This window comes from Lepidochelys olivacea (genome assembly GCF_965140295.1).
Source record: "Lepidochelys olivacea isolate rLepOli2 genome assembly, chromosome: 9".
NCBI classification, from domain to species: Eukaryota; Metazoa; Chordata; order Testudines; family Cheloniidae; genus Lepidochelys; species Lepidochelys olivacea.
This window is the reverse complement of record NC_140419.1, coordinates 52,671,172-52,694,996: the sequence shown is the minus strand read 5'-3', so window position 1 is coordinate 52,694,996 and position 23,825 is coordinate 52,671,172. Positions and strand designations below refer to the sequence as shown.

The 23,825-nt window shown below is 47.3% G+C and overlaps 1 protein-coding gene across 1 annotated transcript in view; it reads left to right on the top strand.

Moving 5' to 3' along the window:
* EPHB1 (EPH receptor B1) overlaps positions 1-11,615 on the top strand; it is a 401,305-nt gene extending 389,690 nt beyond the window's left edge. The window contains exons 17-18 of the mRNA XM_084639911.1: positions 7,669-7,796; positions 11,469-11,615. The gene's annotated coding sequence lies outside the window, so the exon portion shown is untranslated. The remainder of the gene's footprint in view (positions 1-7,668; positions 7,797-11,468) is intronic.
* Positions 11,616-23,825: the final 12,210 nt, after the last annotated feature.

Here is a 23,825-nt window from a genome sequence, read left to right as displayed (position 1 = left end):
CTTAGATGGGCTCTCATCTTCCTCTTGCAGTATACATAAACTGTTAGGTAGCTTCTAATTGGTAAGGAACCTGGCTTGACTTTTAGATATCAGGGTGCATTTGCAGTGTGGTCATGAGAAAAAAACCCAACAAAGAGCTATTTTCTCACTTGTCAAGTCAGTACATTTGATATGGAGGTGAAGGACAGAGTCTGAATATGGAACCCATGATTCTACAACCAAACTCTGGGCTCAGCATGAACCTATTCTCCAGGATATAAGAACATAGGCCTGGTCTATACTTGAAAATTAGGTCGGCATAACTACATCTCTCAGGGGTTGAAAAATCTACACTCCTGAGTGGCATAGTTAACTCAACCTGAGTCGTGGTGTAGACAGTGCTAGATCAATGGAAAAATTCTGCCATCTCTCAGGGAGGTGGATTATCTATGCCAATGGGACAATTCCTCCTGTAGGGGTAGGTAGTGTCTACATTGAAGCACTGTGGTGCTGCAACTATGCCGCTGTAGCATTTTAAGTGTAGACATACCCATAGTGACTCTCATGCTAGATTAGAACAACGTTCTGTTCAGATTTATTCCAGTATGAGGTCTCTATAGTCAATCCTTAGACCTAATGAAGCCAATGTCAAAACCCCCATGGGCTTTCATGTTACAAGATCAGGCTCTCTGGCAGTGGCCAATAGCTTATCTTTTAGAAGAAGGAGAAAAATAATAGCCGCAACAGCAATAACAATCGCCCCTACTACAATTGGCTAGTTGTGCAGTGCTGCCACCCAAGAGTGTAAATTCCTTCCCCACACTCACCGGTAATCAGCTTTCACAGTGAAGCATGAAGTTTGATTACTCCTGTAAAATTTTATTTGCTTGCATAGCTGCAAATGTTATTAATACTCATAAAATTATCCAGTCCTTTAAAAAGCCTGTTATGTTGGTGTGTGTCTTGCTTGTGGCAGTGGATTCCACAAGCAACTGGGCAATGCTAGAGTGTGCTTTTATTTTATTTGTCTCCAATTTATGGCCTCCTATTTTCACCAAGTACCCTTTGTTTACACATTAAATTGTAGGGCAGGCTAATACAAAACATTGGCTTGGCTTTCACTGCAATCCTATCTGAGTTTTATACTTCAGTTAACTCCCTTCTTACTCTCCTCCTTTGCAGGCTAAATAATTCTTCTGGGATTAATTGCACCCCTTAAGCACTTGCACAGAGGAGACTATACTACATGTGTAACTCACTGGTCAGGGTGTATTACCTAGCCTCTCTATGATCCATGCACAGAAGATGTGAATCTGTGGTATTGCTTGGTTTGAGATGTTGGTTTTCTAGTTTAAGCTGTAGAGAACTCCTGCATTTAGCTTTGGAGGTCCCTGGTTCAATCCCCAGTGCTGGCCAAAATGGTGGGTCTCATGCATGTATCTGCTTGTCCTGAATGGACAGGGAAGTCAGCTCCCTTTCCCTGTACCAGATAAAGATAGTCTGTATGTCCCGGGATCTGCATGGGGGGAGGGAGTGGGCCAAGGAAGAAAAAGTGACCTGGGCTCAGATACAGGGCCTCGTGTTGTCCTTCCCCCAGGTCCTATGAAAGCTCAGGGAGGATTCTCAGAGACCTGCTCCCATGGATCAGTTTGTAGGATCAGGGCCCTTGTTGGTAACATTCAGACTGAGTCCCGCTTAACTTGTCAGCATTATTTACATGTTGCCTCTCCATCCTTCCCTCCTGCCAGGATGCCTGATCTCCATTCATGCAGCTCTAAAAGGGATTCCCTGTGGGAAATGTCCGGGCCATATCAGCATATTGAAGAGCTCGGCTTTCCCACCTAATCTGAGCAAGCTAGGCGTCTGTTGTGCCCAAGCCCTGTCGTGTGGCACATACAATCAAGTGCAGTGTACAGAGGCCCTGGGAGCACAGACACTATTTACTTGGAAGGCCTGTGCATATGTCTCAAACAAAATCATTACCCAAAAAATAAAATACCAGCCTGAGAAGCATTTTGCTCTTTTCAGTTTGTTTGTTTGCAATGTGGGGAAAGAAAAGGAGCGTGGATGTCTGCATTTTACCTGGATTTTTGTGTTTACTTGCATTTGCCTAAAAGGCCTGTACCTGTGATAGCACTGGTGAATGCATTTTGTTTCCCCTCTACAGTTCTTAAGAACTGTATTGAGCAGGAATTAATGGCTCCAGAACAGGAAGAGGAGGCAGCAGTTAATAAACCACCCAGGTCAGTTAATGCCTGGCATGGAGGTGGCAGGGTTTGCTCCAGCAATTGTGTGGCAGCCCTGCCTGCTGCTGCCGCATTGTAAAATGACAGATTTCAGAGTAGCAGCCGTGTTAGTCTGTATCTCCAAAAAAAAAAAAAAAAAAAAAAGGAGGACTTGTGGCACCTTAAAGACTAACAAATTTATTTCAGCATAAGCTTTCGTGAGCTACAGCATGCATCCGATGAAGTGAGCTGTAGCTCACGAAAGCTTATGCTCAAATAAATTTGTTAGCCTCTAAGGTGCCACAAGTACTCCTTTTCTTATTGTAAAATGAGAATTTCACAGAGCATATCCTTGTCCTCTGAGTTGTGAAGTCTCCTAATTTCCAGGCCCTGCTGCTCAGCCCTGGCAGGGGGGGGTGGGGGTGCTCCCGCTTATGAAAACAACCACCTGCATTGCCCTAGATTACCAAACTGAACTGAATGTTCTGGACAGTATCTATTTCACAGAGAGGGTCCTATCTTCCTTGCAACAGTGTCAAACTTCCACTGCTACCTACCCAGATGGGAGATTTTTTACCTTCAGCATTATGTCTATGTGGCATTCGGATCTGTTCTCTGTTTACTGTGGAATATTTGCATATTGTTCTAGTGACACTAGCTGAAGTTTTAGAGCTAGAGAAAGGAGGAAAATCTCAAACCACACATCACAACTTGCTAGCTGTGAAGTGCAGTGTATAAAACCTAATCCTGCCATCCTTTCATAGAATAGAATCATGGAATATCAGGGTTAGAAGGGACCTCAGGAGGTCATCTAGTCCAACCCCCTGCTCAAAGCAGGACCAAGCCCCAATTTTTGCCCCAGATCCCTAAATGGCCCCCTCAAAGATTGAACTCACAACCCTGGGTTTAGCAGGCCAATGCTCAAACCACTGAGCTATCCCTCCCCCCACCTTTCTCAAGGTCCTACCCTGTAAACCTGAACTCATGTCAGTAGCCCCGTTGTATTAGCATGAATAACAAACATTCAACAGGTTGAGAGTTGCAAGATCAGATCCTCAGTCTTTGCTTGGCTTGGAACTTTTGCCTGACTATGTGCTAGGTAAGGAAAGCAGGATTTAGCCAACAGAAAAAGTCTGAAGTTCAGTAAAACTAGGAGAGATCAGTAGTGCTCAAACTGAGGTCCATGGACAACTGATATCCTCAGAGCTGTTGCTAAGGGTCTGCAGAGAGCTGGCTGGTCAAACAGTGCTGGTGTATCCTTGTGTCCAGCTATCAAACTGCAGTAGATGACCTCTAAAGTACATTGACTAGGTGCTTCCATCTGAAGTCAGCAGGACGACTTGTGTTTAGTATGTGCTCATCAGCATGAGTAAGGGTTGGACTGTCTAGCTAAACCCTTTCTTAATATTGCTGCTCCAGATCAGCCTGGGACGCTGGTAAACCAAGTGCTAGCTCTGGCCAAGGCCACAGGTGTTAGCTAAGAACTGACAAACTCATAGCTGGAAACCAAACCAGCTCACCTGTATGTTAGTTTTGTTCAAAATAGGTATTAGTCTTTTATAAGAATATATTTAGTGTTTAGACTCTATGAAATGTTTGTAAGTTGCTGCATGCATTAATCTCACTTGTAATGTCTGTATTCCATGCTACAAGGAAATATATAAGTTTTGCTTTATAACTTTGAAAATATTTGCTCTGAACTTGTGAACCCAAGCACAGGAATCATCATCCCCACTCATTCAGAAGGCCTATCAAGATTAAACCGGGCATTAAGGAACATCACAATACAAAGGATTGGTGAATGGCCCTGTTGCACCTTGGAAACGAGGAAACACTATGTGCAAAGGAGCTCATTTCATGAACTGGAAAGCCAAATGTAAAAGATTAAACAGGATCACAAGACCATTTTTTATCTCTTTGCTGTTTGAACTCTCACAGGGCCAGAGACAACACAAAACTAAAGCAAAGGTTCCCAGGGCCAATCTGGGTCCCCCCAAAGGACATTTTGATTGGACAGATTGCTACATCTCTGTCACTTTTAGGAACCATATATGGCAACTCATTGGCGTTTATATGTTTGCTTGCTATAACCTGTAACCTGTGTATATGTTTGCTTGCTATAACCTGTAAATAACTCTCACTTCTTTTTCCTAGTTAATATACCTTTCAATAGTTTATTACAGGATTGACTACAGGCTTTGTCTTTGGTGTGAGATCTAGGGTACCAATTAATCTGACGTAAGTGACTGGTTTCTTGAGACTGAAAGCAACTTGAATAATTTTGCAATTTTTGGTGTAAAGGACCATTTATCCTAAGCTAAGTCCAGCTAGCCTGGGTGACAAGATAGACTGGAGAACCCAAGGGGACTGTCTATGGCTCCATAGTGAGACTGTTACAGTGATTCAGGACTTCACATTTGTTACTGGGTGGGTGAAATCCAGTTATAGAACACACCACTAGCTAGGGGTGTCTGCCCTGCTTTCTGACAGTCCACCCTGAGGTCTGCACTCACGGTCATGAGCCACTCCAGCCAGCATGACACAGCAATTGCTGGAACTTCCACAGGAATTTTCAGTGATCATGAACGAGAGCAGAGGAATGTGATCCTAGAGGTGAAGGGAAGAGGTCAACAAGGGAATCTGTTTAGATGTGGTCAAAACCATTAAAGTGTGGAGAACCCCTGCTGTAGAATGCCACATTTCCACTGAGCTTCAAGACAATTAATACTGTTTAGCCATTGTTATTATTGGTGAAAAACTCACTGCCTACAGGCTTGAACCAGCATTACTTAAGACAATCTATCCACTACCCTTCAGCCCCAGCAATAAGATGAAGGGACACCTCAGTAATAAGACTCATCAACAATAAGAAAATGGAACAGTTAATACCTGCTTACAAATCTGATTGACACATTATCTTCTCATCATGTCATGTCTCACCCTTGAGCCTGGATTGCATTAGCTCTATCTTCATTTATCCCCATCTCCCCCTGGAATCTGATGCCACCAAACACGCTGGCCATTTTAATGTTGTTTTTTTAACATCTGAATGGAAGGTTTAACAGCTGGTCTGTTCCAGACTAGTATTAACCTCACTTCTTTTCTTGCCCATTAAGAGGATTGGAGTGAGATAGCAGAGTAGTCCTCATCTTCATCCTTCTTACAAGAGCAAACCTAGAATCTCCACTAGGCAGGCAAGCATGGAGAAATGGATCCTACACATGGTTGTCCATTGTGGCTCTGTGCGTAGCAGCTGGACCAAGTGCTGTGCATTCTTTTCTCTTGCCATCTCTTCCTTTTGATGGCTTATCTTGCTCAGACTTTTTTGTTGAATTAAGGGCTCATGAAAATAAGTCTACTTCAGGCCAGGCATAGTATAAAGATGCTTTGTGCATGCTCTCCCTGCCCTCCACAGCTCTATCTCACTCATGATTTGCTACAACACCTGCTAGTCTAGTCCAGGGTGCCCACACAGCCAGCAATGCATCTGTGATGGGTTGGACCCCCTATCTGGGATGCCACCTGATGTATTGGGGTTTAACTGAGCCTCTCCTTCTCCACCAGACTGGATTCCCTCTCCCTGTTTTGCTGAATTAGGCTATCTGGCCTCTTGCAGAAGACACAAACAGGAAGGGCCACACCCAGCTGCAGACACAGACTGAAGTCAGCTCTGTGTGAGAGGGCTCACTCAGCACTCACATGCACACACCTTTTGGGAGATAAACACAGAGGTATATTGCCTTGTGCTGTATAGAAAAATCTGCACAGTGCAAGCTCATAAAAATATGCCCTCTTCCTCAATGTGAAGAGAACCTTCTTGTTCCCCCCACCCCAGTTAGAAATTGCACTAACTGGGTTTAATAATAAACAAAATAAATTTTATTAACTATAAAATGCAGATTTTAAGTGATTAGAAGGGATAGGAAACAGAACAAAGCAGATTACTAAGCAAATAAAACGAAACACGCAAACTAAGCTCAATTCACTAAAGCAGTGGTTCCCAAACTTGTTCCGCCGCTTGTGCAGGGAAAGCCCCTGGCGGGCCAGGCCGGTTTATTTACCTGCCACATCTGCAGATTTGGCCAATCGCGGATCCCAGTGGCCGCGGTTCGCTGGTCCAGGCCAATGGGACATACTGGCTGAGGGACATACTGGCCGCCGCTTCCAGCAGCTCCCATTGGCCTGGAGCAGTGAACCGCGGCCACTGGGAGCTGCGATCGGCCAAACCTGTGGACATGGCAGGTAAACAACCCGGCCCGGCCCGCCAGGGGCTTTCCCTGCACAAGCCGCGGAACAAGTTTGGGAACCACTGCACTAAAGAAACAAGTTACAAAATGTAATCTCTAACCCTAAATTTTGAATTAGGCAGGATGCAGAGTTTCTGTAGCTCAGAATTCCAGTTATTTCTTCTTACAGACTGGACCCCGTCTCAGTCTGGATTTATCCCTGCCTTTCCCTTCAGGTTAGTTCCTTTGTCCCTTCAGATTCTTTCAGAAGTCCTTCTTCTTGGATAGGCAATGGAGGAGAGTCCTGTTTGCCTTCCTCCCCACCCTTAAATAAGATTTACATATGGTGGGAATCTTATGTTTCCCAAACTTAACCCCCCTCTCCTTTTAGTGAAAAGTTATAAGACGTCCAAAATAATGTTTAGTATCAGGTGACAAGACCATCTGACTTAGTAGTGTCACAGTTACATCCCAGGACTCCTCCCAGGAAGAAGCGAGATTAGTATCTTCTCAGTCTTGTTGTTTCTTCCTAATGGCCCATCAAATCTGATGGCCTGTTGTCTGGTGAGTGTCTTCGCGATACACACCCAGTTGTAATTGTTACATAGCCCATATTCCAAGTTTAGATACAGAAATGATACATGCATACAAATTGGATAATCACATTTAGTAAATCATAACCTTTTCAATTATATCTCACATGATCCATCTTGCATAAAACATATCCATATCAGAAGCATATTTCCATAAAGAATATGGAGTGTAACGTCACAGCATCTCGCTCCCATTCTGGAATATCCTGGTCTTCTAATGTTGGGCCTCTTCCAAACAGGAATTGCCAGTTGCTCCAAACAGAGGGGAGAATGTCTAATCTTCTTGAAACTAGGGTGAGCAGACACAACTCGTTGCACTTGTGAGGCTTGTGTTTGAAATCATGTCTCCAGAGGTGAAAGGGGAGTGATTAGCCCAGACCTGCCTGCCAGTCAGACCAATGCAGCCTCATTTCCCCCTTTTCTCCATTAAACGTGGAACCCAGTGATTGATAGTGTGAATATCTGTTTGTACTCTGATTTAAGATTATAGCTGAAATAAAATTAGTAATGCTAATTGCTGTAATTAGACATCTTTAGTCTCCATATGAATTTTACAGCTCTTATCACACATAGGACAGGAGCAAGACTTTCCCCAGAGAGAGAGAATTAACTAGTCAAGCAATAAAAATCTTTTCTTTTGAGCAGGAGGACGCAGGAATGTGCTGGCAGACAGTGGATGATCAAACAATGGAACCCCAGAATGGTGTCTTGTAGATCTTCGACAATGTCCAATTGGCACAGCTCAGAGCAGGTTCCGGTTTGCCACAAATAAGGTAAAGTTTGTCATGGGGAACAAACATGCCATAGATTATGCGATTTATCAACTTTTTTGGGACCTTCGTTGCTTCCATCCAATCTCCTCTATTGTCCCCTCTCCACTGCAGAGAAGCAAAAGTCCCTGTTCTGCAGACTTCCTGTGTAACTTTGGGCAAGTTCCTTAGAGTGGGTCTACACTGCAGCTGGGAGCGTTCTTCCCCGCATGGATGGACAGACATTGCACTCAAGCTAGTGTGTTAAAAATAGCAGTGTAGCTGGGAATCCCCTGGGTACGTACTTGGGCAGCTAGCTCGAGCCACAACCTATGCCACCCCCACAGCAATGCTGCTGTAAGATCGCTCGTGTAGCCACTCTACGCCAAGAAAAGAGAGCTCTCCCACTGCAATAGCATTGTGTACACTACCACTGATGCCGGTGAAACTTATGTTGCTCAGGATGCGGGATTTTTCCAAACCCCTGATAGTGGGGTAGTGTAGACATAGCTTAGCTCTCTATTTCAGGCAAAGCTAAGCTGTTTGTCTAGCCATGCTAGGAAGCGCATTCCCAGTTGCAGTGTGAAATTTGTCTTTCTGTGCCTTAGTTAGGGATAATAGCAGTGACCTTCCCCATGGGGGTGGTGTGAGGAAAAAGACATTAAGGATTTTTGAGGATGTGACAGAGTGGGACATTTTCTTGGTTTTTTCAATATTTTGCATGCAGAGGGAGTGTGACACAATTTCCCTGGGTGTTACTGGTTTAACGAGGTGATGGGAGAGGGAATTTGTTGTTACAGAGGACCAGTGACAGAACTTGGGACCCTGGCCAATGGCCTGGAAAATGGATACCCCAGTCACTGGTGACCTGGTGACTGGGAGGCCCAGCTCGGGAGTCACAGCCAGTTCTGGCCAGTGGGAGGACAATGGGTTGTGGAGAGAGGACCCTGGTGACCTGACCAGCCAGTTCCAGCCAGTCGGGAGCAAAGGATGGATGAGAGGAGAGGAAGCCCAGGTGATCCTGTTTACCTGGACAGAAGACAAAGGACAGAGGCGGGGCTTGGGGGCAGGTGATATTGGATGCCCATCTGGAAAGCGCGGGGGCTTGGGTCTGAAGAGAGAGAGCAGGCAGAGCCCATCTGGATGCAGGAGAGACTTAGATGTACTGTGCAGAGGGAGGCCAGGCCTGAGGGCCCTGAGAGTTTCCTATGCTGTGTTCAGACACTCTCAATAAACCATCCTGTTTTACGCTGGCCGAGAGTCAGTCTGGTTTGGAGAACAGCGTTGTATTATTCCCTCTGGGAATGGAGGCCCCAGGGGTCCAGAATGAATGGACTCCCTGAGGGGGTGCACAGCGAGAGACAGACGTGCTAAGGCTCAGAGAGGTGCGGTTCCAGAAGGCAGAGGGGCTTAAGCCCCAAGAGAGAGTGGACCCCCAAGAAGGGCTGTCACACCGCAGGTGGTTCCCCCCCAGGGACCATACGGGGCCAAAAGTGGGCATGACCTGTGAGTTCATGACAACATGGTAACAGAGGATGGTTTGTGGGTGCACTCTGTAGAAAGTTGTCTGTGAGCGCAGGCACTTTTCAGTGAGTGGCTGCCAGCGGTAAAAGGAGGAACCTGTGAAGAAATGGCCTATAACCAGCTGCGTAAGAGGGTTCTGGCATGTCTGTGCAGGGAGAGAGAGCTGAGCATGGGGAGGCTCACTAAGGAGCAGCTTATGGCTCAGCTTGTAGAGAATGACCAGTCTGAGGAACAGGCTCCAGATCCCAGGGAGGCTCCTGGGATGCACAGAGAGCCAGGGAGTAGCTGTAGGGGGCAGTTCATGTAGCAGCTGGGCGTCTATCAGACCTGACTCCCCAGTCAGCACAGGGGGCCCCCAGTCAGGTTTCTCCCTGGAGCAGCTACAGAGACTGGCGCTGGAGCTGGAACTGGAGGAACGGAGGCTGGCGGACCGTGCAGCACAGTGAAAGCACGAGTTGGAGTTGGAAGAGAGGTGGGCCAAGGGGGCCTGCCGGGGAGTAAGTGGGATGTTATTCACATAAACTGTGACCATATAGATCATTGTTGCAACCACTGTTATATATTTGCAGCAAATATTATATAAAGGTTGTCGTCTGAGGTGTCTATAAAAAGGTTATGATTTGCTGGTTATGGTTATGCTGTCTGTATGTGTGTATCAGTTTTGTAGTTGAAGTTATGAATATTGGCTATGTACTTGTATCTCAATGTGTTTTGATTCTAAGTAGCCTCAGTGAAGCATTTGGTCAGTTTGCTGAGAAAGGACTCTTCTCAGTAAGTGCCCAATCAAGAAATACTTAACTGACAATGAACTTTGGGAGACGCCAGTCTACATCTGAGCTTTCCTGAGAACGTTCAAATTAGCATGTAAACAATGGCGTTGGCCTGTGAAGAACTGAGTCATGAAACCCTGAGCATATGGGCAAGATTCACCAGCCAGATACCCGGAAAGAATTAGAGGGATGGTCATCTGATACTAGTAGTAACTCAGATCCCATCCGATCTAGCATCCCATCACAGGCCATTGGGCCTATTTACCATGAATAGTTAAAGATCAATTAATTGCCAAAATCATGTTATCCCATCATACCGTCTCCTCCATAAACTTATCGAGTCTAATCTTCAGTTGTCCAGGAGATGCTAAACTTTTATGGGCTCTTAAAAGCTAATAGACTCTTAAACTAAGCCTAGATGCCCATATAGTAGCAATTCCCAGAAACGTCAACTTTCACTATGTTCTTCCCTTCTGATCATAGAATCATAGAATCATAGAATATCAGGATTGGAAGGGACCTCAGGAGGTCATCTAGTCCAACCCCCTGCTCAAAGCAGGACCAATCCCCAATTTATGCCACAAATCCCTAAATGGCCCCCGCAAGGATTGAACTCACAACCCTGGGTTTAGCAGGCCCAATCAGAGCATTCCAAGCTTTTGTCTCCTCACTGCAACACACCATATCCTAGCCTAACCGAGAAGGTCAGATGGTTCAGATGGTTCCGAATGCAGCATTTTTTTTACCTGTGCGAATGTCGTGGTTAACACCCTCTACTGAAATAATGGCATTTGGAATTCCCTTTCCAGATAAATCCCTTACCATGCCTTTGATGCTCCGGTGGACCTAGTAGTGGGACAAATAAATGGATACCTACTACACAACAGTGAAAAGCAAATATGATAGAATCATCCAACAGTCACATCTGCATGAGAAAGCAAATCATTAACTTGATAATCACTATGTTCTCTTCCGCCAGAAATCTTGGATGAAAGATATAATTAATCTAGCCCCAAATTTAAAAAGAACATTTTTTTCTCAAATGTAAAATCTGAGCCTTCTCCCCATGTCTGCATACTGCAGTAGGTAAAATGGTATGCATTCTCAACGCATATAAAATATATGTATGTCAACAGGATCGGTTAGTTTTTTTATCTTCTTTGCAAATAATACATCACATCCATGTACGCAAATCAGTAGATTTATTGCGAACAAATATAGGGCTGCATTGTAACTTTACAGCATGCATGGACATGTGACTTGCCCATGTGACTCCAAACTCCATCTTGTTGCTGTGATTTTGCACAGGAGAGCCAAGGGGTTTCTGCCCACAAGAGAGAGAATATAAAAGGCCCTGGAAACCCCTCCATTTTGTCTTAAATCCTGCTTCTTAAATCTGCAGGAACCTTGCTGCAAACTGAAGCTCTGAACAAAGGACTGAATGACCCCCTCCCAGCTGTGGATGTATTCCAGAGACTTGATTTGAACCTGCAGTTTATTCCATCACTGCTACAAGCCTGAACCAAGAACTTTGCCGTTACTGTATGTAATTGATTCCATTTAACCAGTTTTAGCTCTCATCTATATTTCTTCATTTTATGAATAAACCTTTAGATTTTAGATTTTAAAGGACTGGCAACAGTGTGATTTTTGGGTAAGATCTGACTTGTATATTGACCTGGGTCTGGGGCTTGGTCCTTTGGGATCAAGAGAACCTTTTTCTTTTACTGGGGTATTGGTTTTCATAAGCATTTGTCCCCATAATGAGTGGCACTGGTGGTGATACTGGGAAACTGGAGTGTCTAAAGGAATTGCTTGTATGACTTATGGCTAGCCAGTGGGGTGAGACCAAAATCCTCTCTGTTTGGCTGGTTTGGTGTGCCTTAGAGGTGGAGAACCACCATCCTGGGGCTGTGACTGCCCTGCTCTAAGCAATTTGTCCTGAATTGATACTCTCAGTTGTGTCCCACCAGAGGCAGCATCATTACAGTGGGGAAGGACCCTGAGACCCCAGTTCTGTGGGGAATTTAGCCACCAAATTGCGGCCCCAGTTTAAGGATGAGGGGGAGGGGAATATTGACGCCTACCTCACAGCCTTTGAGAAGGCTCGTGATCTGAACCAGATTGACCCCACAGACAGGCTCTGCTGTCTAACCCCCGCTGGGTCCCAAGGCCATAGAGGCATTCAGCCAAATGGATGGTATTGAGACGGGGGACTATGACCTATTCAAAGAGGCTTTGCTGCTGAAGTTTGAACTGTATTTGACAAACTGTATTTGTTTGAACTGCTGCTGAAGTTTGAACCCCCAAGGCATACAGGAAATGATTCCGGGGTGTATGCAAGACCCCAGGTGTCACTTACAAGGAAATCGCCAACCTGCTGGGGGACTAGCTCCGTAAGTGGGGGAAGGGCACAGGGGCCACTACAGCAGAGGATGTGTATAACCTGGTGGGGTTGGAGCAGCTGTATGACATCTGCCCTCCAGACCTTAAGATATGGTTAGTGGACCGGAAGCCTAAAGATCTGCACAATGTGTCTGCAGTGGTAGATGAGTTTGTGGACAGCAGATCGAGGGGTCCAGAGCAAGTGGAGAAGCTGAGGACCCTTGCTGGCCACAGTGGTGCAGGATCCCAGGAGGAGGACTGTCAGGAGAGATTCCTGTGGGAGAAGGGATTCCTGTACTGGGAATGGGCTGGTTCGGGGCAAACTGAACCTTGGAAAGCCAGAAGGCCATTGGTGGTCCTCCAGAGGTACCACTGCAGACTGTTGTACTTGGCACCCAATATTCCCCTTTCAGGGCATCTGGTGCACCAGGCAGAGGCTGCGGCAGAACTTTTACTGGCTCGGGGTCTTTGACACTGTCCAACAGTACTGTAGGTCTTATGACTCCTGCCAGAGAGTGGGGAAAGGCCCAGGATAAGTGTAAAGCAACTCTGAGACCTTTGCCCATCATAGAGGAGCCTTTCCAGAAGATGGCTATGGACATAGTGGGGCCCCTCAGCAGGGTGACCTGGTTGGGGAAGAAATACATTCTGGTGGTGGTAGATTTCGCTATGAGCTACCCCGAGGCAGTGGCCTTGTCCTCTGCTGAGGCAAACACTGTGGCAGATGCACTGCTGACCATTTTTTAGCAGAGTGGGGCTCCCCAAGGAGGTCTTTACAGACCAGAGGTCCAACTTCATGTCAACCCTGCTCCAGTGCTTGTGGGAGAAGTGTGGGGTCTGACACACCTGTGCTTCAGCGTATCGCCCTCAGTCCATTGGGCTGGTGGAGAGGTTCAGTGGGACCCTAAAGTTGATGCTGAAAACATTTATGGACCAGCACCCGCAGGACTGGGAAGAGTATTTACCCTACCTGGTTCGCATACAGGGAAGTGCCCCAGGAATCAACAGGGTTTTCCCCTTTCGAGTTGCTGTATGGGCGGAGATTGAGGGGACCCCTTGACTTGATGAGGGACGAGTGGGAGGGGAAGGCCTCTCATGATGGAGAATCAGTGGTGACGTATGTACTGACCTTCCAGGAAAAGCTCATGGGCTTGGCCAGGGGAAACCTAGCCAGAGCACAAAGGAAGCAAAAGGTCTGGTACGACTGCTCAGCACATGCCCGGACCGGCGACCAGGTGATGCTTCTCATCCCTGAGAGGAAGAACAAGCTTCAAGCTGCCTGAGACGGCCCCTTCAACGTCATTAGACAGGTAAACCAGGTTAACTCTGTAGTGGAACTGTCCAACTGGGCTCACAGTGTCAATATGATGAAGCCGTCCTGTGACAGGGAGAAGTTGGTGCTGGCTGTGTGTGAGCAGTGGGAGGAGAAGGGAGAGGATCCCCTGGTGGAACTCCTCCCTGAGGCTGGGGCTGACCCCTCGCTGGAATCAATTCCCCTCTCAGACCGGCTAGCCCCTGCCCAGCAGGCTGAGATCAGATTGCTGCTGCATTCATACTGGTAGCTGTTTTCCAACCAGCCTGGGCTCACTAACCTGGCTGTTCACCGGGTGGAGATGGGAGCCAACCTTCCCATCAGGTGTTCATCATTCAGGGTCACTGGGAAAACAGCCCAGGACCTGGAGAGAGAGGGCAGAGACATGATGGCTTTAGGGGTGATTCAGTCGTCCTCCAGCCCCTAGGCCTTTCCCGTGGTGCTGGTCCCCAAGAAGGACGGGTCAATCCGGTTCTGTGTGGACTATCAGAAGCCATCACCATGCCTGATGCTTACCCTATGAGGACCAATGAGATCTTAGACAAGTTGCGGGGCAGCCAGTACCTCACTACCATGGATCTCACCAAAGGCTACTGGCAGGTGCCTTTGGACCCAGAGGTCAAGGCAAATCATAGAATATTAGGGTTGGAAGAGACTTCAGGAGGTCATCTAGTCCAATCCCCTGCTCAAAGCAGGAGTAACACCAACCAAATCACCCCAGCCAAGGCTTTGTCAAGCTGGCCTTAAAAACCTCTAAGGATGGAGATTCCACCACCTCCCTAGGTAACCCATTCCAGTGCTTCACTGCCCTCCTAGTGAAACAGTGTTTCCTAATATCCAACCTAGACCTCCCCCACTGCAACTTGAGACCATTGCTTCTTGTTCTGTCATCTGCCACCACTTAGAACAGCTGAGCTCCATCCTCTTTGGAACCCCCCTTCAGGTAATTGAAGGCTGCTATCAAATCCCCCCTCATTCTTCTCTTCTGCAGACTAAATAATCCCAATTCCATCAGCCTCTCCTCATAAATCATGTGCCCCAGCCCCCTAATCATTTTCGTTGCCCTCTGCTGGACTCTCTCCAATTTGTCCATATCCCTTCTGTAGTGGGGGGAACAAAACTGGACGCAATACTCTGGGTGTGGCCTCACCAGTGCCGAATAGAGGGGAATAATCACTTCCCTCAATCTGCTGGCAATGCTCCTACTAATACAGCCCAATATGCCATTGGCCTTCTTGGCAACAAGGGCACACTGTTGACTCATATCCAGCTTCTCATCCACTGAAATCCCTCGGTCCTTTTCTGCAGAACTGCTGCCTAGTCATTCGGTCCATAGTCTGTAGCGGTGCATGGGATTCTTCCGTCCTAAGTGCAGAACTCTGCACTTGTCCTTGTTAAACCTCATCAGATTTCTTTTGGCCCAATCTTCCAATTTGTCTAGGTCACTCTGGACCCTATCCCTACCCCCCAGCTAATCTACCTCTCCCCGAGTTTAGTGTCCTCTGTGGACTTGCTGAGGGTGCAATTAATCCCATCATCCAGAACATTAATGAAGATATTGAACAAAACCAGCCCTAGGACCGACCCCTGGGGCACTTCGACCCCTGGGGCGAAGTCTGCCTTCACCACCTCAATAGAGCTCTTCTAGTTCCTGGTGATGCCTTTTGCCCTCAAGGGTACCTGCCACCTTCCAGCGCCTGGTGGATCAGTTACTAAGGGGTATGGAGGACTTTGCTCTAGCATATATTGATGATATCTGTGTCTTTAGCCAGACCTGGGAGGAACATGTGTCCCAGGTGAAAAGGGTGCTGAGTTGCCTCCAGGATGCAGAACTGATTATAAAAGCTGGAAAGTGCAAGGTGGGGATGGCAGAGGTGTCATACCTGGGCCACAAGGTGGGGAGTGGCCACCTGAAGCCGGAGCCAGCCAAAGTGGAGGCAATCAAGGATTGGCCTGCTCCCCAGACTAAGAAGCAGGTCCAGGCTTTCACTGGGATGGCGGGGTACTACCAGAGGTTTGTGCCACACTTTAGCTCCCTGGCAGCTCCCCTCATAGAGCTTTGTAGGAAGGGAAAGCCGGACAAGGTGGTCTGGACCGAGCAGTGCCAGAGGGCTCTCTGTGCGCTGAAGGGGGCACTCATCCAAAACCTGGTGCTGGTAAACCCGGATTTTAACCAACCCTTCCTGATGTTCACCAATGCCTCAGACACTGGGCTGGGTGCGGTGCTGATGAAAACTGATACTAAGGGGGAGAGACACCCCATTGTGTACCTGAGCAAGGAGCAGCACTATGTGGCCATTGAGAAGGAATGCCTGGCCATGGTGTGGGCCCTTAAAAAGCTGCAGCCATATCTATTTGGGCGACGCTTCACTCTGTACACTGACCATTCGCCCCTGACCCGGTGGAACCAAATGAAAGGGGCTAATGCCATGGATGGAGCCTGCTAAGATGGAGCCTGCTCCTCCCGGGTTATGACATGAAGGTGGTCCATGTGAGGGGGAGTGCCAATGTTATAGCCGATGCTTTATCATGGGGCGGGGGCCCTGAACTTCCCCAGGTCACTGGTTAAGTGACCCTGCTCCGTTCAGACTCAAAGGCAGGAGAGATGTGATGGAGTGGGGGATTTTCTTGTTTCTTTTCTTGTTTTTTTTCAGTGGTTTGCATACAGAGGAGGTGTGACACAGTTTCCATGGGTGTTACTGGGTTAACAAGGTGATGGGAGGGGCAGTTTGTTGTTACAGAGGACCAGTGACAGAACTTGGGACCCTGGCCAATGGCCTGGAGAATGGATACCCAGCAACTGGTGACCTGGTGACTGGGAGGCCCAGCCAGTTCTGGCCAGTGGGAGGACAATGGGTTGTGGAGAGAGGACCCCAGTGACCTGACCAGCTGCTTCCAGCCAGTCGGGAGCAAAGGATGGATGAGAGGAGAGGAGGCCCAGGCGACCCTGTTTACCTGGACAGAAGACAAAGGACAGAGGCAGGGCTTACGTGCAGGTGATATCAGATGCCCAACTGGAAAGCACGGAGGCTTGGGACTGGAGAGAAAGAGCAGGCAGAGCCCACCTAGATGTAGGAGAGACTTAGATGTACTGTGCAGAGGGAGGCCAGGCCTGAGGGCCCTCAGAGTTTCCTATGCTGTATTCAGACACTCTCAATAAACCATCCTGTTTTACTCTGGCTGAGAGTCGCTCTGGTTTGGAGAACAGGGTTGCATTATTCCCTCTGGGAATGGAGGCCCCAGGGGTCCAGAGCGAGTGAACTCCCTGAGGGGCCCACAGCGAGAGACAGATGTGCTAAGGCACAGAGAAGTGCAGTTCCAGGTGGAGCTTACCCTCTGAGTCAGAGTGGACCCCTGAGAAGGACTGACCCACTGAAGGGGGTTCCCCCCAGGGACTGTATGGGGCCAAGAGTGGGCATGACCTGTGCGTCCGTGACAACGGCACTTGGCTATCACGGTAATGGGTGCCAGATAAGTATCATTTGTTGGTAGGTAGGTAGATATGAGCTGGAGAGTAGCACCCCCTGCCTGATCTAAAGCATATTTTCCCACCACCTCCCTTTCCAATGTGTGCTGTAGCAGGGAGTGTCAGTCGTAAAATACAGTGCATGTAGAAAGCCTCTGTTCTCTGAAGTACATAACAGCCAATATAAAATTTATTGCAGCTATAATGATGTCTAGATATAATGATACCGTGCAGTTATAGAGTGTCTTTCATCTAAAAGAACCCAGACCCACGGTGCTTTTCTATGTATATGACAGCTTTGGATTTGCAAACATAATCCAGTTGGCTGAGGCATGGTCCTGTGATCAAAGATGGTTTTGAAGTATTGGCCTAACTAGATATTTATGCCATGGTTAACACTATGGTGTATGAGCACCTAGCAGCGGTATATCAATCCAGATAGGTGGTCTTCTCGTGGGCGCAGGCTATTCCCCTCCCCTTCATTTTCATCATCATTATTACTAAACTAGGGTAATGAGATGGGGCTGGTACTGGCTCTTAGGGGCAATTTGGGTTTGTACTTATTCATAACTACAGTGAAAAGATGCGCTGCAGCTCTGGGCCAACCACAATTTGCACTGCAATAAAAGACCTGCAGCATGGCTGTGGCCAGCCCCGATCAGCTGACCTGGGCTCAGACACTTGGTGCTATGGGATTTTTATCGCAGTGTAGACATACTAGTGTCCTCCAGCTGTTGAGAATACCATTCATTGTTCCTGAAGCACCGCAGAGTCGTAACACACCTCATCTGTGGAGCAAGAGGAGACCTCTGTTTGGGCATCCTGAAAGAACAGATGAGGGAAAGAAAAGATAGGCTAAAAAGCTGGTGGCATGGCTGGGTGACTTCCATGCTAGTGGTGTGGGCTCTTTTAGCCCCAGAACACGCGTGAACCAAACTTCTCTAAAAGTGAGCACTTCCCAGAATGCAAACCAAGAGGATTGATAATAGAAATTACACTAATGAATAAACAAGCTCTTTAAAAAATGGGCTCCTTGTGCAAAGTGTTATTTTTAGCTTAGTGACAATTTGCATGCCAGTCAATTAGCATACATTAAATACAGCTCCCCTTCCTCTTCACCCCCTTCCCTCAGAATAACAGCTCATTATAGTGCTGCCGGGACTGAGGAGTCCATGGCTCTGGAGGGTATATTAATTTACTCAACACATGCTGTGTAGGTTTTTATCACTTGCCGCACATTGGACCTGGTGTCTTTGAAGTCGTTAGCGCCTCCAAGGGCCTTCTGCTGGAGGTAGTGGAAATGGAAAAGAGGGGGGGGGGAAACCTGGAGGAGAAATGTACAGGGGAAGAAAGGAGATTGGTCTGTGTTAATGCTGGGAGGAAGAAAATGAGCAATGCATAAACCTCTCCCTTTGTGTCAGAATAGGGCGTTTTTATTATTCTAAATGAAATGTAACCTCTCCCCAGGGACCCAAAACACGATGCACAGGCGGGGGAAGTGCACTAACAGACTCTACTGGAGGAGACGTTCTGTGGGAAAGCTGGTGGGGGGCCAGCTCTGCCCACCCACCTAGAGACAGCAAGATTGTGGGGGTGGAGGCTAAGCATCGGTTAATGCCTAAGCAGCTATCCGTATGGGTTTAATAGTGAATACTGAAGGCACAAACTCGTCCTCTGTTTGGGGGGAGGTGGTGTGGCCTAGAGCATAGATCAGGGGTTCTCAAACTGGGGGTCGTGAGCTGTCAGCCTCCACCCCAACCCAACTTTGCCTCCAGCATTTATAATGGTGTTAAATATATAAAAAAGTGTTTTTAATTTATAAGGGGGGTCTCACTCAGGCTTGCTAAGTGAAAGGCGTCACCAGTACAAAAGTTTGAGAACTTCTGGCATACATCCTCAGGAGAACTGGGTTCTATTTCATGATCTGACACTAGCTTGCTGGTTGATCTTAGGCAAGCCACTTCCCCCTTTCTATGCCTCAGTTTCCCCATCTGTGAAATGGGGATAGCCGTGGTCTCCTTTGTCAAGCCTTTTGAGATCTACTGATGAAAAGTACTATTATGACAGCTAAGCATTGTTATTATTAGTCATGTGAGGCACTCAGCTACCACGGTGATAGGCAACCTTGTGAAAACACAGGATAGTTTAAGCACAAACTCCCTCTGCTTTAAGCACAAATTCAAAATGTAATTTGTTGCAATTAGACCTAGTTGCAAATGTCTGACATTTCAAAAACATTTTTTGCGAAACATTTTTCATGAAAAAGTTCTTTGCCCACTTTGTAGAGCAGTCCACAGTTTTGGAAAATCCCAAATGTTGACAAGAAAAGGTAGGACATTTTTTAAAATAAAATTTGCAGAACATCTGCATTTTTCTGCCACCTCTAGTTGCAACAGAGAATGTTGTAATGATTCCAAATGTTCCTCTGAAAGAGCCTTTAAAGAGGGAGTTGGGTAAAACTTTTTAAAGGAAGTGAATCAACTAGAATCCAGGTGGATACTCTGTAAAAGAGGCACATCATGGAGGCACGTCACAATGTGTCTTTGGTCTTCCTCAGCCACTGTCCCACCACATCTTGTGAAATGTGGGGAGCTCCACAGAGGCATAAAGCTGATGGCTCCTTCATGTTGAAGACATTTGGAATTGAGTAGAAAGAAGAAACGTTTTTGCTATAGAAACCAAGGAAAATAAGAGCTTGGGGACAGAGATGAGTATCGCCCCATGTAATACTGAACTACTGTCATACTTGCAAAATTTTTGGATGACATGAAAACATTTTGAAAGAAAGTTTTTATGCAGTGAAATGAAAATCCAGCTGACAGTCATCTGGCTTTCTGGAGTTACTTGCTAAGGGCAAGTTTTTTTCTGCAAGAATACCATCAAAAGTAATGGGTACCAATTATTATTATAGATATCACAGTAGCACCCGGAAGTCTCAGCCCGTTTCAGCCCCTCGTGTACGAACCGAGAGAGACAGTCTCTACCATTGAATTTGTAATCTAAAGAGGTAAGTGAGACAGGCACAAAGAAGGGAAGTGACTTGCAGATCCAGGGCTAGAATGTAGGTCCACCGCTCTATTCGCTGGACCACCTTGCTCTCCAATAGTTTCCCAGATACACACAAAGACAGAAATCATCTTTGCTTGCTTGCTTCCCCTTCTGGGGGGAGTTCAAGACAGCTATCTGGCTCCTCTTTCTAACAGGAGACTTAAGGGAACCCGCTCTTATGCTGGTCAAGCATGTCAAACCAGCATCCTCCAGTGTATGCTCTTCAGGTCTGAGGGCCTGCAGTCATAGTTTCCAAGGCCAGAAGGGATCACTGAGATCATCTAGTCTGACCTCTTGCATAGCACAGGTCATAGAACTACCCCAAAATAATTCCTAGAGCAGCGTTTTGACAAAAACATCCAATTTTGATTTAAAAATAGTCAGTGGTGAAGAATCCACCATGCCCCTTAGTAAGTTGTTCCTGAGGAGAGCAGGTAAGGAAAGGCTCTCGAGGTGGTTATAACTCAGAGGGATGTGGCCCAGGGAAGGGGGATCTTTGCCCCAGTGCATCAGCATGTAAAGGACGGGCTTTGATTTTCCATGGCCAAAGGACTAAGAACAGGACTGTCCTCATTGTATATGAGCCGGTTTGCCCTGCCCTATTTCCAGTGCTGATTTGCAAAGGGGATATTGTGAAGCAGGGCCTTGGGAGGCCACCCTGCCATGGAGGATCTTGTGAGAGCTGATGAGTGAGGTATCCGGGCTTGCTCAATACTGGCTGGCCCCACTGATGGAACATGTTTCCATGGCAAAAGAACAATGCCTCCCCTTCCATCCAAGAACCATTTATTACACGATACGTTTCAAATGTCTCTTTAGGGAGGGGAAATAAAGCAAAGCGAAACAGATCTCTTTTGCTGCGTGGCAGCCAGTGTTCTACTCCATAATGTATTAATTATCCCTGTGCTCAGGCAGAGGGGAGGAGATGTCTGGAACAAGTGCCAGCTTCGCATTCCAAGCTAAACAGTGATGAATTTCTAACATCTTTTCCCAACATAAAATGGGCAATTAATTCATCAGGAACGTTAATCGTTAACTGTTGTTTCCCCCCCAGCTTCCTCTCTCTGTTTACATGAAACATGGGGACGTGCGAGGAGCTGAGGAATAAGAACCGGTTGGCTGAATCCTAGCATGGTTCTTTTTGTCTTTGCCACTTTCCCATTCTATCTCTCTTAACGTCCTCTAAGGTCAGAAGTTTTTCCTGGTTCTCTGCTTCATCCCTTGGAGGGAATTGTACAGATTAGATCCTCAGCTGGTACAAATCAGTGTCGCTCCATCAGTGTCAGCAGCTGAGTATCTGGCCCTAGCTTTTAGAAACTCTCTCTAGCCTCCAGACGGCACAGGAAGGAGAATCATCTCACTGGGCCTTCTCCTTGCTGAGGGAAACCCACTCAGGGAGGAAGGTCTGAGATGAATAATGACGATTGCAAATATTGCCTGTGTAGAATCCAGAGGCTTCAAAGCCCAGGAAGCAAACACTCTTGAGCCACCATTGTCTAGTTCTTCCTTGTTTTCATTTCCGCCCAGCCAAGCTGCAGATCAAGCATGAAAATCTAAATCCTGCTGCCTCTGGACCATGGGAAGTGGGTATTATAGGCCGGGGGAGGTTCTGCCTCCCCTAACAGGCAGGCATGGCCCCACCCAGCGCCCCTTTTCAGTTCCCCCTGTGAGGTGGCCCCGCTTGGGCTGGAGGCGAGCAGCCCTCCCTCCCAGAACTCTGGGGCTGGGGTTGCTGGGGCCACACAGCCAGTCCTCCCTGTGCTCTAGGGCTGGGGGGGGGAGGAACCTTAAGTGTAAGGGGCAGGGCTGGGGGCTAGCCTCCCCCAGCCAGCAGTTCACACACCGCCCATGCTCTGGACTCTGCTCAGTGAGCTACGGAGATATAAAGCAAGCAGTCTGAGTGAGCCCATCCATTAAGGGGCCCTCTGTAAAGTGGGCTGAGGCAGGGATAGAGCCAAGGATTAGAGGACATGCAGTTGCGACTGCAGCAAAACAATGCTTCTCCCAGGCACAGGATGTTGGGGGGACCCTTACTGAAGCTACACTTCCTATACCTGTGAACCTGCCAAGGTCCAACTGTAGGACTCCAAGACTTTATGCTTTTTTTGCCTCTTTCTTCACGAACGAGGTCAGCTCCCAGACTACTGCACTGGGCAGCACAGTATGGGGAGGAGGTGACCAACCCTCTGTGGAGAAAGTGGTTCAGGACTATTTCGAAAAGCTGGACGAGCACAAGTCCATGGGGCCGGATGCGCTGCATCCGAGAGTGCTAAAGGAGTTGGCTGATGTGATTGCAGAGCCATTGGCCATTATCTTTGAAAACTCATGGCAATCAGGGGAGGTCCCGGATGACTGGAAAAAGGCTAATGTAGTGCCCATCTTTAAAAAGGGGAAGAAGGAGGATCCGGGGAACTACAGGCCAGTTAGTCTCACCTCAGTCCCTAGAAAAATCATGGAGCAGGTCCCCAAGGAATCAATTCTGAAGCACTTAGAGGAGAGGAAAGTGATCAAGAACAGTCAGCATGGATTCACCAAGGGCAAGTCATGCCTGACTAACCTAATTGCCTTCTATGATGAGATAACTGGCTCTGTGGATGAGGGGAAAGCAGTGGACGTGTTATTCCTTGACTTTAGAAAGCTTTTGATTCGGTCTCCCACAGTGTACTCGACAGCAAGTTAAAGAAGTATGGGCTAGATGAATGGACTATAAGGTGAATAGAAAGCTGGCTAGATTGTTGAGCTCAATGGGTAGTGATCAATGGCTCCATTTCTAGTTGGCAGCTGGTATCAAGCGGAGTGCCCCAAGGGTCTCGGTCCTGGGGCCGGTTTTGTTCAATATCTTCCTTAATGATCTGGAGGATGGTGTGGATTGCACCCTCAGCAAGTTTACAGATGACACTAAACTGGGAGGAGAGGTAGATACGCTGGAGGGTAGGGATAGGATACAGAGGGACCTAGACAAATTAGAGGATTGGGCCAAAAGAAATCTGATGACGTTCAACAAGGACAAGTGCAGAGTCCTACACTTAGGAAGGAAGAATCCCATGCACCGCTACAGACTAGGGACCAAGTGGCTAGGCAGCAGTTCTGCAGAAAAGGACCTAAGGGTTACAGTGGATGAGAAGCTGGATATGTGTCAACAGTGTGCCCTTGTTGCCAGGAAGGCTAACATCATTTGGGGCTGTATAAGTAGGAGCATTGTCAGCAGATCAAGGGATGTGATCATTCCTCTCTATTCGACATTGGTGAGGCCTCATCTGGAGTACTGTGTCCAGTTTTGGGCCCCACACTACAAGAAGGGTGTGGAAAAATTGGAAAGAGTCCAGTGAAGGGCAACAAAAATGATTAGGAGGCTGGAGCACATGACTTATGAGGAGAGGCTGAGAGAACTGCGATTGTTTAGTCTGCAGAAGAGAAGAATGAGGGGGGATTTGATAGCTGCTTTCAACTACCTGAAAGGGGGTTCCAAAGAGGATGGATCGAGACTGTTCTCAGTGGTACCAGATGACAGAATGAGGAGTAATGGTCTCAAGTTGCAGTGGGGGAAG